Here is an 11759-nt window from a genome sequence, read left to right as displayed (position 1 = left end):
ATTAAAAGACTCTAGTCATATACATGTATTATTGCTTAAGGATATATTTACGATATCATTGTTGACAGTTAAACCTTAATGTTTAAAGTTCATTATATTGGTTTCTTTAATTTTTCCCCTCAAATTTGGTTTAATACAGTTAAAAAGACAATTTTGCATTCTTATTAAGCCAGTTTACTTAGGTTTACCAATCCTAGTACATTTTCCATATAATTTTTCAATTATGTCCAAAGTCTGCACAATTTGACAGAACCGCTTAAGATTAAGAATTGCTTTTATCAAAATGCGTTTGTATAAGAATAACTTTTTTCAGCAGCATCTACTAGTAAACCTGTTGCTTCAAGATATTTGCTTTTGATAAAATGTAAAGGAGTTAAATCTTACTAACGTTTTCTTAGATTCATGTTCTTTTGCTTACTTAAATGTTGAGACTTATTTTTGCTGGTTTTGAATAATTTGCTGTGAAATGGTCTCTACCGCTGCTTTTATTTTCATCTGTGTGAGAAGAAAATGCCTTGTCAGATTAAAAAAATCAATAGTTAAATCATTTTTATTTTCATTTTTTTTCCTTTGTATTACATGAACAACATACACTCATGAAATAATGAAATATATAGACATTGTAATTAAAAAAATCTTTATTTTATCATCCCTGTGCGTATTGACTTATAATGAGCATTGATCAGAGTGTCAACGACAATTGATGAAAAACTCTTCGAAAATATAAAACCTTCGTCAAGAATAAAATGGTGAAAGCAGGACCTTTTGTTGACAAAAATGCATAGAGTTGTTCACCACTTATAACGTATTCTTCAGTTTTTGTATAACTTCAGTGATCGACAAACACTTCTGAAAATAACAAAAAAGGAAATTAGCATCTCTTTTAAATTTATCTTAAGTTTTTAGAAATGATTCAATACTATGCATTTTGAAATATCATTACCCAGCAAGCAAACCATCTGAAAAGTATATATAAAAGATACTTGAAATGACATATCAGATGATAAATGATTGAGAATAGACAAAAAAGGCTGGATGGTCTTGGCTATTTTAGTATTTTAATCTCCTTGCGAAGAATTCTGTATCAAGATATAGGAAAGCCTACAATTAGCTACTAAATTTTAATGGCTACCTAATGATAGTCCATGGCCCAAAATATCTTTTAAAATTTTAAAGATAGATATGATTAATTTATGGATAATTGAAAAAAAAGGTAAAACCATTAAAGCTGCAGTTCAGAGTTTGAAAGGATAATTGCAATGTTCTTACCTTTATGTTGAGAAAACAAAACTCTGTTAAATATGACTTTTCAACAGCAGTTTTGTGGAAGGCGAGTGGTTGATGGGATTTATTCAATTAAAGAATAAGGGTGATATCATTCAGCGAGAAATCTGAAGACCTTCATGTATTTCATTGCTAATCTGGTTTGATATATGTTTACACATTAATGCTTGCTTTTGCAACCTAAATAACGTTTACCAAAGAAAGGCTACTCAATTGCAAGGGAACTTTAATTATTGTAGATAGAATATTTCTCAAAACGAAATACTCTTAAATATAAACATATAATTTAATTTCTGAAAATCATAGCTATTTGTCTTTAGTAAGCAAAATAAGATATTTTTACTTATTGACCATTAGAAAACAGGCTATAACTTACCTGTAATTAAAATGTATAAAAATTTGTTTTCTACTGCATCTGATTACCTCTTAGCCACCACTTTTATGATATATTTATTATTGTTGGTAAGTTATTTGCTGATGAAACTTTGCAGATTTAAAAAAAAATAAAGCTTATATAACTACAATATAATATATATAAGTAGTCATGTCAATAACATCAACCGTTAGTACTTTACAAATATATGTATCTACATTAAAGTTATCATCTGCGCTACCTGTTCCGCTCATATTCATCCCATGTATTGACAAAAAAACGTTTGCGGAAAATTCTTTTACGGAAAAATAATCTAAATTAGCGAAATGATAATTTTCGGAGTACGACGGTTATGCTTCAATTATCATTTTATTGGCTTACAATTACGATATAATTATGAGACATTAATTACTTCCTTAAACATAGCAATTGTTTGTTTGAATATGTGAATATGCTTGTGTTCTCCCTTGATAATATCATACATGCATTAATAATTAAACCGCCAATTTTCATTTTACCTCATCAAACATTAAGATTTTTTCCTTGAACCTGGTTACTGAATATCCTACATGTAAAGTCTTAAAGTTTGCCATAAATGTTGAAACTTTAGTATTATAACAAATATACTTTATTACTTTACCATTAGGTCTTAAAAACAATTTCAGCCCTTACGTTGTTCCAAATCGCTTGTTGGAATTTGTAAAGTTGAGTATGCGCTTCCATTTCCACATATAGTGTTAGATTCTAGATACCCAGATTCGCACATAATTTGGTCATCGCTACTGCCCACGACTGAATAATATGTCATGGATCTTTGCATTATGATGCAACCATCTTTGCTTTTTGATAAAGTAGTTGTAAAAGGATGATCCTGTAATGCCATAACTATGAAATTCCCAGATTCTTTTTTGCACCATCGGATATTCTGATAAAAAAAGTTGTTGCATAAAAATACAATTGTTTCAATTTCCTGGTTATAACGATAAAATTTATGCATGTAATAATGGAAAAACAGATATTTCATTGTCCTCACAACTTGGTGCAGTTTCAATTTTTATTATCATTATTCACATATATATTTTATCAGTCCAAACTATTCAATATTCACGTTTACCAATTTTAGATTTAATGCAAATCACCGACGGTATTTCTAAAACATCTAGCACCCTTCCGAAAAAAAAAATGATGCTTACAAACTACTATTATTTAAATTACCTGGCTTGGTTTACCGTTGATACTTTCAACTTCTCCTGTGCATTGTAACTGCAAGATATGCCTAAATCCTCTAAAGTCTTCCGTTTCAATCTTCGTACGAGATATGATGGAAGGCATATGCATCGTTTTTGGTGATTTCCCTGTTCAAACAAAGTGTATTGTTTTATCGAACTGATCTGAAAAACTTAACATAAAGAAACATATACGAAATTTCCACAAGCATATCTGATTTATATTTTCATAATATATATTTTTTTTTTCGGGGGGGGGGTCTTTAAAACATCTTCAGTACCGCCTAAATCCGTTCCTATATTTGAAAAAAGATATCTCGTATTAGGGATCTCCTTTTTTCTGAATGAACGCACATGACATATAGAGGATATCTGTTATGTAATCAGTTGCGATGTTTTATTACATATTCTGTTAAAGTGGAAATTATATAGAACAGAAAATTGAAACATTGTAGCTTAATTCCCGATTTTCTGATTTTAAAACTTTTTTCTGATAATAAAATATAGATTTTAATGATACGGTGTCAATGCGTGACTGTCAACTACATTTTGTCCCGTTTCTGATTACACCCCTAATCTCACTTTGATCATTTATGCATTATTTAACCAGTTGATAATCGTTACGACACTTTTTGAAAAAAAATTATTGGCAGAAAAATACACTTTAAATATCTGTGAATAATAGGTTTCGTTTGAGGACTTTTCTTTTTCTCATAAAAAATTATACTCGCCAAAATTCAAATCAGTTATAGAACAAATGCAAATATCAAAACCCTTCAGTTTCACTGTTAAATTTCATCTCCAACAATGACACCACAGTTAAAATGCAGAAGGTGTAATGAAATAGCATTTAAATGAAGGTCTAGAAATAAAATTACTGTAATGAATCTGCAATACTACACGCTACCGTAATAAAATTCAAATTTAACTTGCTTGATTTCTTACCTCTTGATCTCTTTTAATGAAATCAAAACACAATGGGGCAAATTATTTCTTTGCAAGGACGTTTTAACTGTGAGGAACAAAATATACGATCAGTATACATGTATCTGGGAGGGAGTTAATGATTTTACTCAGAGCATAGTCGGCTTTGATGAACTACATGCGCCTTCAAGTTTGATCGCAAATACCCGTCTATAACCCTCGTATCTATATGATGGTCTGAATTTGCGAATATTTAGTGTGTCTGAATCCATCCTGATCTATGTTTGACATATAAAAGGGAAACATTACCGCAGTGTTTGGAAAAGAGATAAATCCTGACTATGTAGTCGATAAATTTTGCATCGAAATTCATAATTCTTCACAATAAAGACTCGTTAATTCTCGCTACATAAGAAATCGTCAACATTGCAATTCACCATAATAATCATAATTATAGTAAACCAGTATTTTATTTAGATTTCGATTGCCTTTTGAATGACGTTTAAATACTTTAACCTTTTTGCAACCGTACACTCTTCTCAGATGTAAACGATAAACGACTGCCGTCCGAAAACTGACATCTAAATGTGGGATATAATTCGGGATGATCTATGCACTGATCTATATACATCTTCATGAAAGCTTCAATATAGCATGCATCAGTGATAGGACATTGGCCGTCAATGGACAATCCATGAATAGAAGTACCCTTGCTCTCCAAATATACACCGGATGTGTTAAGTCTCACAAATGCTTCAAAGTCATTGGTCATTTGATTGCGAGTTTGAATTGTCATGTATTCCCAATTCTTTTGTAAACTGTAACATCGTAGTGTGATGTTGATTTCACCAATAGAGTAGCTGCTTTGATCCAGAAATAAATCAAAATATCCTAAAGAAGTAAATAAATCATTAATATTCTAATGCAGGAAAGGGAAAACTAAAGTATCACGAATTCAATATTGTTTTCAATAAAAACCAAATAATTTGTATTAGTGTTAAGATGTCGAAATAAATACAAATAAGTACAGTTAAAAAAATCGAATAAAAAGCATACGCCATTTCTAATGGCATTTGAAGACAAGGTTAAATTTCGGTTGATATCGGATTTAGTAATAAAACTATATCCCTTTATATTGAAATCTCTTAACTAGTATCATACATCGTTACATGCATTTAAAGAAGTGGTCTTTTACTGTTGATTTTATTATGCATAGCGAACAGCAGGTTTAGAAACGTTTGATAAAGTTACATAAGAAATACCTATAATGTATAAATCAAAAGAAAATATGCTAAATAATTTCAAAGGGCACTTTGATAGCATTTTGAAATAAAATATTAAATATCGTCAAGTGAATAATAAAATTGTCATTTTTCCAAATCATTATATCAATAGGCGATCAGAATTTATCTATGTGACATATCAAAATTTAAAATTTGTCCAAGTAATGCCTACACACTTATGATATAAGTCTTTTTTTTAAATGTTGATTTAGTTCAAAACATTTAAAAAGGTCTGCGACTTTTTTCAAACTAGCAGAAAACACAGTTAAAACTAGCATAAAAAAGTTTTGAAGTGTTCTTTTATCACCGTTTCATGAAGTCATCATTCTTACATACCTTGTGAATATATATAACGAAACTGAAACATGAAGATTAATACAACATCATGAAACATCTGATCCATTCCAACATTCCACAGCAATTTAAGAGCAGAAAATTAACAGTAAAAGCTGATTTCCATTTTATGTCCTAAGTACTCTTACTGGTAATATTTTCATCTACCAGCGCATACTGTAAATACGACTATAAATTTTGTTTTATTTCCTCCTTGATGTATATGTTCAACCAATTCAGTTTTGGGTTTTTATGTGCATGGCGTTTTAAAAACCGATTATATTCAATCGAGTTACTGTTTGTGTGCATTATTTTATCTATGTAGATGGGGTAGACTTTGACAAGGGCTTTAATACTGTAAAACATGACAATTTCAAATTATATCAGATATAGGAAGTATATTTTTTTTTAATTTGATGAAATAAACGTAAATGTCAATTGGCCAAATAATGTCAGATGTAAAATCTAAGAATGACGTGTAAAAACGTTCAGAGTCAGTATCATTTCGATTTAGTCACAGGGTCTTTGTAAACCGTTATGACAATTGTGTTTTACTAACATGCTGGAATTGTTGGTAAGAATGCCTTATATGAAATCTCAAATCTCCACAGATGCATATTGTACATCATTGTGATCATAACGAGCTCTCTCGACCTAAAGACTTGGAATATAAAGCTATACAAGGATATACGTTAGTCTTTTCGTCAGTTTCTCAATTCTTTTTGCCTGTTTCTTTGGATTCCTTTGTTCATGATAGTCTTTCATCTCTAATGGATTTCAGATTTTTTTTTAAAAGTGATATTATTTTGTTAAATATCCATCGTGATTAACCCCCCCCCCCCGAAAATATCCAACAACATGATAAAAGAAAACCAGAGCGCTCTATCATACTTCCTTATAAATTTTGCTATCGAGAACAACGGAAATATAGTTAAAAATGTGACGGAACAGTAAAAGCTTATTGCTCGATAGATATTATGTATTATATTTTATATATAATCTGTTTACATTTTGGAGGATATTAATATGTTATATTTAACTTATTCCATTGTATGATTAACTAGGATTGGATACAGTTCTCAAAACGTAGTAATCATCATAACTTTTACTTAATGTATACTACTTTAATTCAATTAGAATTATGAAACCATTTTATAATAAAAGATCATAGATGCTTATAATTTGTACTTTCGCCGAAAAGGAAACAAATACAAATTTGATCTACTTACATTATTGTGTCGTTTTCAGATAAGAAGGAGTAATAATATTAATGATGTGATCAGTCTTTTGTAATTCTTGAACAAGTGTTTCGTTGTTCTATTTAATCCAGTCAAACTTTGTTATCTCGAACTTGATGGGACTGTTCAAAAATTGTTTTAAACGCGTTTCGAGATAGCGAAGGTAAAATGCTTAAATAATAAGTGTTTTGGACTTAAAATCACTTCGACCCATCCATTTTGTTAGAGATACCAGTATTCAAGATATTACAATTAAACTGTATCTTATATTTATCATTGATGGTCAACAAATTAATAACCAGATCTACCTCACACTTTGAGATGTTTTTGTTTACTTATAAACTACTATTTAGTAAGGACAAAGCTCATGTATTTTGGGTATTTTCTTTTCTTTTTATATATAGCTCTTCTCCAAAGGAGATCGATACAATCAATAAAAATGTTCACAACCATCTTTAGGTTAATAAAAATTCAATTGCTATTCTACACTGATTAAAACAACCCAGGTCTATGATGTTTATTTTCATGAAACATGATAAAAAAATCTTATTTTATTACTATCCCCATCCCCTCATAAAAGGAGAAATATTAAGAGGGAATGTCACGAACCATCAAGCTTCATCCCTAAAATTAATTGAAACTACATTTTTTGAAAAACCAATTTTTACTCCAGTTGTGGGTCAAGTAAAACAATGCTAATATATAAGACCATTTTTTTTTTTTGCAATATTGTGCTCCATTCCCATGATAACCAATAGGAAAAAAAGGGGGGGTTAAAATTTGGTGAAATGTGAAATTTTCTCAAATTTAAGATGTTGCATAATGAAAAGTATAAAAAAATCAATAGATATACAACTGTTTGCCTCAATTTATTAATTTTCACCATTTTTCCCATATTTTTTAAATTTTCTATCAGTGTCAATTATAATAACGAATTTTTTAATCTCAATTTTCCCCAATTTCAATGCTATTTTTCTTAAATCTGCAACAACATAATTGATCAAACAGAATATATCCAGAAAGTGCCACACCTTAACAATATAAATCAAAAGAAATATTGAGAAGCCTTTGGACAGAGGCCACGGTGACAGTGATTCTCTGCATGAACTTTCTCAATTTTTCTTCAAAATTGTGCTATAGAATTATCTCCCTTGAATGAGCTCTTTAATAGTAAGTGCACAAAAGATAGTACATGTCAACTTCCAGTAGCAGAAGACACTTGTCAACAAATCAATGATATGCAGTATTTTCTTTGATGTGGTTTAAGTGTTTTCATGATGTTATAGATGGAGTGCTCTTTTTCCCAGTATTTAAGAATTACTTGTAACACTAACTTTAACACCAAACCATCATCTCAGATATGTTCATTTAATTCTTGTCGTGACAACATTGACGCACATCTTTCAAAAAACAGAATCAACCCATCTTCACTTTTTTTAAGCTTGTTACCATATCAACGGTTCTCAATTTTCATATTCAAATTCCTAATTGCACAATCATAATAGTGTTTACCAAAAAATCGAAGATTTGCAGTTTTTATTCAAATTAAATGGAAAAAACAAATTTTAAAATTTCGGTTTAGTAACCATGGAAACCCTCTAAAAAATGCGTTTCTCCACGAGTGTTTTTCTTTCTTTTGAAAAATGACACTATTTTTAATAATATATTCTACCCCGGAATCCCCAAGATCTGCACATTACTCACAACATGCTCTCAAATAAGCATTAAAATGCCATTTTTACATCTTTACTCTTGGTTACCATGGCAACGGGACCACATAGCAACAAACAAATGGTGTAAGGCTTTTTTACTCATGAAAGTGTATCAAATTGTTAAGTATGAAGAAAATCCGTGACACTGCATGGCCACCGAATTTTGATTCTTACATAGAATTGATCTTAATATAGTTTTTAAGGATTTGATTTGGTTGCTAAGGCATACAACTGAATAGATGGTTGCTAGGGAGAAATTATTTTTCAATTAAATCATTTATCATGTTTCTTTTTGTTGTAAAAAGTTTGAATGCAACAAAAAACAATTTTTTGCATTTTTATTGAAAAAGGGGGGGGGGATGCTATGGTGTAAAACTGGTTGCTAAGGACTTTTTCAGCTATATTGTCTTTTTTAATGCAAGTTATTTTCTTTCTATTATGACTAATCCTCTACATAGATCATTCTGCAAATGAATTTAGCTCTTTCATTCAAAATTTGAAAAAATGAAAATTAAGCAAAAATGTGATTTTTTAACACAATTTTCCCGATATTTTTATAAAAAGGCTTCTCTATTTTATTTATGATTTTGATAAAGATGCTCTTGGTCATTTGTATGCAACATACATTTTTAGCCTATTTTGTTGCAGAGTTGAAATATTCAATTTTATGTTAAAGGCTATTTTAGAATTTGGTTATTTTAAAAAATGTCTCAAATATTGGTTACCATAGCAACCCAATAACCAAAACTATTTTTTCTAAAGTATGTTAGTTTAGAAACTTTGTGTATGTAACATTAATCTACTCATCAATTGAAATGTGTTTAACAGTAGAAAATGCCAGTAAAATATACATGAAAATCATAGAAAATGAGTTCATTTTGGTATTATAAGCCGTTTCCATGGAAATTCTGAAATCATTAATAAAGGTGACTTTAAATTATTCATATCCAAAAAAACCGATTAGTACAATTAAGATGGTCAATTTAGAATAGAAAAACGGGGGAATTTTTTTTTCAAGTTTCATAGCCAAGCTTGATGATTTATGACATTCCCTCTTAATACGAAAGTAATAGGTAAAGTGGAATTGTCAAATAATAGGCAATATTTTTTGGAAATTTTAGTCTCGTCATCTACAAAATCAACCAAACAAGGGCATCTTGGTAGAGTTTGTGGTTTTGATTACAATTGCTTTGTTTCTTTTATTTCAAAGTCAGTGAAACTGGCCGTGATTACAGGTAACGTAATCGTTCTCTGTGGGTTCATGTAAAATGTCAGACTCTGTCTGACTCTCTTGATAACACGATATATTTCTGGTAACAAGTCATTACTTTTGACTCTATGGTAAACTGATACATGATATCAGACTCTATGGTTAAGAGATATAATATCCGACTTTCTTGTTAAAGAGATATGGTGACGACTTTTGTCTGGTTTCAGGTACATACTATCTGACTGTCAGGTTGCAGGCTATCTGACTCTCTTGGATATACATGATGATATCTGAATTTCTTTCTATGATAACATGATATCTGACTTTCTTGTTAACGATACATAATATCTGACATTTTGTTTACAGATAGATGATATCTGATTTTTGTTTACAGGTAGATGATATCTGACTTTTGTTTTTCAGGTACATTATATCTGACTTTTTGTTTACAGGTACATGATATCTAACTTTCTGTTTGCAGTTACCGTCTGACTCTCTTGGATACATGATATGGTAACATGGTATCTGACTTTCTGTTTACAGGTACATGGTATCTGACTTTCTGTTTACAGGTACATGATATCTGACTTTCTGTTTATAGGTACATGATATCTGACTTTCTGTTTACAGGTTCATGATATTTGACAGTTCTAATGGAGGACCATGCACTGATGTCAATAATAGATGTAGGTTAAAGGTCAATGACTCCTTGAGAGGAGGGTTAGTGTTATTATTGAAAAATAATCAAAGAAAGAGTGAAAAAGAACAACCAGAAACAATTTTCGTAAAAAATCAATTGCAGAAATTCTCATGCTTACTTTTACATCATTATTTCATTTACACTGGCTAAGCAACGCAAAACTGTATTTTTCAACTGAATTAACAATTAAGGAGATACGTGGCACTGACTTCCTGACTATCATGATGCTTTGATGTGCCAACTCTATTATGGCGTCATAATTGATTTGATTGTATGATGCTATGATGTTATTTTTCCATAATGACGTTTGCTGTTGAAACAATAAAATCAGTTATATCTGACAAATGTTATATCAGTAAATCTTGCTTACTTGCTTATTTTGATATGAAGTTGAAATATTTATTTATTTGGCTTCCTTTGAATATTTTGCTGTAAAAAGTCTGTGTCATTGCTTATAGTATTATCTGTATAAAAAATGGCATGTTAGATTAAAATTCAGTAGTAACAACCTTTGAATATTGCATTTTCTCATGAAACGTCTTTTTTCACTGCTTATATTTTTGTGTATCCGTGTGAAAAAAAAATATCAGAACATATCTTAATTGTTAAAAACATTAAATCGAAAAAAATTGACCTGTGCTCAGTATTAACAATATGCCATCTAATAATAGATTAAAACTTCGCCAAAAATATAAAATTTTAGTTCATAATGATGTGTTAAAATCAGGAGATTTTGTTGACTAAAGAACATAGAATTAAAAATACTCTGCATACAGTTTTTTGATGTCATTCCTTTTTCTTTATTGACAAGTACAAGACTAAGTTAAGTCGTTTGAAATATTCTACAGTTAAAAAATTAAGATATTAAAAACTATTGAGCATTGTATATTTCAAAACATTAAATAAATTGATTTTCGGGTTTCATAAAATTTGAATTGAAAAAAAGTTTGTGTTAGCTGGTTTTTGTTTGAATTACACACGGTTAGAAAAAATTATTATGATTTTTCCCCTGGAGGTAACGTAGATCTACTTGAGACCTATTGATCATCATGCAGCCGTAGAGCGTATGTTACAGAGGACTGTATTTAATTGGCACGGGTATTAATATTAAGTCATGATTGAGAGATAAATAACAAGTGACTCTTTCAGGTTGAAATCCAATCTTCAAGAAAATAAATCAGTTGAAAAAAAAATTTAAATTAACATTTCAATAGGAGAAAGCTCTTTCTTATGTTTTGTTTACAAATAATAGAAAAACTTGCAATTGATGAGAAAGTTCGAGAGCGTCCGCATTAAATGTTTTAATTTTGGTATTTCTTTTCAGCAAACATTATTAAAAAATATTATATTTCCTTGCCATGACAGTCAATTTCGTTTATTATCGCTTCTCTACTAATCTTTACCCTTTTTAAATTTTAAATATTCTATGAGTGAAATAAAGATATCCGTAGTTGTTGTTTAATGGTAAAGGAAATG

General features: G+C 29.9%; 1 long non-coding RNA gene across 1 annotated transcript in view; it reads right to left on the bottom strand.

The window, feature by feature from the left end:
- Positions 1–597: 597 nt before the first annotated feature.
- The window catches only part of LOC117683972 (uncharacterized), a 29768-nt gene continuing 18606 nt past the window's right edge, over positions 598–11759 (bottom strand). The window contains exons 2-4 of the long non-coding RNA XR_010710261.1: positions 4324–4698; positions 2873–3012; positions 598–2582 (exon numbers count right to left, since the gene is read on the bottom strand). This is a non-coding gene — a long non-coding RNA (uncharacterized lncRNA). The remainder of the gene's footprint in view (positions 2583–2872; positions 3013–4323; positions 4699–11759) is intronic.

This window comes from Magallana gigas, chromosome 10 (assembly GCF_963853765.1).
Source record: "Magallana gigas chromosome 10, xbMagGiga1.1, whole genome shotgun sequence".
Classification (NCBI taxonomy): Eukaryota; Metazoa; Mollusca; class Bivalvia; order Ostreida; family Ostreidae; genus Magallana; species Magallana gigas.
The sequence above is the reverse complement of the archived record's forward strand: the minus strand, read 5'-3'. Positions and strand labels throughout refer to the sequence as shown.